This window comes from Aplysia californica, unplaced genomic scaffold (genome assembly GCF_000002075.1).
Source record: "Aplysia californica isolate F4 #8 unplaced genomic scaffold, AplCal3.0 scaffold00886, whole genome shotgun sequence".
In the NCBI taxonomy this organism is placed as follows: domain Eukaryota; kingdom Metazoa; phylum Mollusca; class Gastropoda; order Aplysiida; family Aplysiidae; genus Aplysia; species Aplysia californica.
This window is the reverse complement of record NW_004798156.1, coordinates 152,684-155,674: the sequence shown is the minus strand read 5'-3', so window position 1 is coordinate 155,674 and position 2,991 is coordinate 152,684. Positions and strand designations below refer to the sequence as shown.

The 2,991-nt window shown below is 45.4% G+C and overlaps 1 protein-coding gene across 1 annotated transcript in view; it reads right to left on the bottom strand.

Moving 5' to 3' along the window:
* LOC101860374 overlaps positions 1–2,991 on the bottom strand; it is a gene marked incomplete at its 5' end in the record, with an annotated part of 14,332 nt that overhangs the window by 5,284 nt on the left and 6,057 nt on the right.

Below are 2,991 nucleotides of genomic sequence, written 5' to 3'. Positions count from 1 at the left end.
ACGAGGGCGGGGAGGGGGGGGGTTTCAAGAAGTCTTTGGTCTAAATATGAAGGAATAGAGCTTTGTAACCTGGCACACATACTTTTATTTCTCTACAAAGTCACCATGCAAAGTAACACATTTCTACCACCTCTCTTTGACCTTCAAAAGTCCTTGAGAGAAAATTGACCCTGAGCGGGCCCCTCGCCAGCCTTCAACAGCTTCAATGGCATCGTCGTTGTCATGGAAACGCCGTATTTTGAGTCATTTTTTTCAGATTAGGAAACAGGAAAAGTCTGAGGTGGCTAAACCTGGGAATACGCTGGGTGTGGCAGGATTTCAAAGCCGCACTGTTCTGCTGTCTGGACTGGATATTTTGCCTAGTGCGCAGGAGCGTTGTCATGCAACAGGAGGATCCAAGTACGGAGTTTTCCACGCCTTTTTCTCTCCAATTCGGATCACAATTTTATCAGCAAACCCGAGTAGTAATCTCTTGTGATTGTTTTTCCATTTTCTAGGTAGTCAGTCGTTGATGTTTTTGTAGCTGCTTTTTGTTTTATGGGAAAGGGCTGCTAACCCTTTGCCCAACCGACCTTAGTCGCCTTCTACGACATGCGCAGAAAAGAAAAAGAAATGGAAATGGATTTGACACACCCTGAGGAGACCCCCGACAAGCATCATCAGACAGGCTTTAACGTGGAACCCACAAGGAAAGCGTAAGAAGGGAAGACCAAAGATGACATGGAGGCGAGCGGTTAAAGCGAAAATTGAAAAAGCGGGGACATCATGGAAACAGATAGAAAAGGATGCTCAGGATAGGCTTCGCTGGAGTAATGTTGTTGATGGCCTGTGCTCCACTGGGAGTTAAAAAGGGCAAGAGAGAGAGGTAGTCAGTCATAATGATATCTTGACACTCCCAGAAACACGACAGCATGACCTTTCCACTTGACGCTGTTACCTTTGGCTTCTTTGGTGAGGGAGAAGAAGGAGTTTTCCATTGCATGGAGAATATTTTTTGTTCTGGATCAAAACGATGAATCCATGTTTCATACATAGTCACCATGGGTTTTTTTTAATGTGTGTCATTGGACTCAATTCGAAGGAGACTTTCGCAGGACTCAGCCCTTTTGTCCAAAGGCGGGGTACCCAGTATCCAGTGCCCACAGCGCGGACACCTTATTATTAATGTTGACTGGTAAACGAGAAGAAAAACAAGGATGGGGCTTCTCAGCAAGAGTGAGTGGCAGATTGGTGCAGGAACAGCAGAGAGCATACGATATGACAACATCTAGCATGAGATTGGAGATAAAGGCAATCACTCAGGCTCTCAAATGGGTCGACAAGCACATGTGATCTTTGTCACAAGATTGAGAGCGGGAACCTTAGAGCTGAATGGACAAAGCTCCTGAAGAAGACAACACTGAAAAAGATCACGTGAATCTTCACCCCAGGCCATGCTGGAGTCAAGGGCAATGAACGGGCTGATGAGCTCGCTGGGAAATCAAAACCAGAAGGGAAGCTCTGCCCCCCTGACAAACCTGAAACTGTGTGTTCAGTCAGGGAGAAACGAGAAAAAGAACAAGAAGAGTCGGAATACCATCATCTTGAGCGACTTCGTGAGCTTGGAATCGGATGGGGCGCCTGCAGAAGTTTAAGACTTAGTGGGAGGAGCAGAAGGCTATGGAATCAACCATTGCTTGGAACCGTCAGCGTCTACACACTTCGAGATGTGCTTCTTCAGGGGACGGAGCGCTTATGGGGATTCCCCTTGTGCAGTGATGTCGGTCCTTCTCACAAAGAGTATACAAAGATATAAAACAGACGAATTATGTATTTTTTGTCTTGAAATGATGAGAAAGCTCAGCGTACCCTGTCTCAAAAGGTGTAAACCAGCGTCTATAGTGCAGCAGTAAGGGGTTTCGCCGTTGTACACAAAAGACCAGAGTTCGATTTCCGTTTGGGTAGAATTTTTATCCAGGATCTCATCTCAGTCTAAGAGTTCTCGAGGTCTAAAGGTACGGCGTTCGCCTCTCATTCAAAGGTTCTGGGTTTGAAATCTGACGACAATGAAAAAAACATGTTTTTCTCTTAACTTATCTTCTTTCTGCTCCTATCCCTGTTTTCTCATTCTGTTCAGTTACCTGCGTTCATCTCCACTTTCTACCCTTCCTCTGGTCTCCTCTCAGCTCACTAAAGCTTTACTCTTGACTCTTTTACTGCTACTACTGGCCCCTTCTCACTGCTGCCTTCAGCCACACCCCTGATCATAGGGTCTGCAAGACCTAACACCTCCTTTTCTCGGATTGGAGCAAAATATCTCGATGGTACATGTGCAAGTTGCGTATGTTAAAGATCCCTAGGTGGTCTTTAAACCGATAAGAGTAAGCTTCGGCCGCCACTCTGGCAAAATTCAAAATGAATTCCTACCAAAACTGAAACACTGTAGTCAACATTGAAAACAAACGTCAAGAGTACCTTGGAGATTGGAGCGAGGCTGCCTGAAAGCAAGTGACACTACGAAGTAGAAAAAAACCGGTCACATATGTAAAAATCAGTTGAAGAACCAGTAGTCGACTACCGCTGAGATCTAGCAGGTGAATGCAAAGAAGAAAGAAGATTTCAGTCTCTCTTCCCCGGACATTGTCTCCCTTTCGTCCCAGGTTGATGTCTTTTTTTTAGTAAGAGTTTCACGGCACTTGCAACACAATAAGGTCATATAAGTGCCGAAGATTAGAGGTGACACAAGAGAGAGAAAAAAGGGGGAGAAGAGATCAGGACAATAGATGTTTGATAGGAAAGAAGGAGCAAACCACACCAGAGCACCCACCAACCACCCATAGGTTGGTGCCTGACACGCAGCATCGAGTGCCGCTCCTAAATGATCTAAACAGTGCCGAGGGCTTAGAACACCTACACAGTTACATCGACAACAAAAAGATTCTAGGAGCCAGCACGTTCTGTTTGTTTGTTTGTTTATTTGTTTGTTTGTTTGTGTGTTCGTGTGTGTGTGTG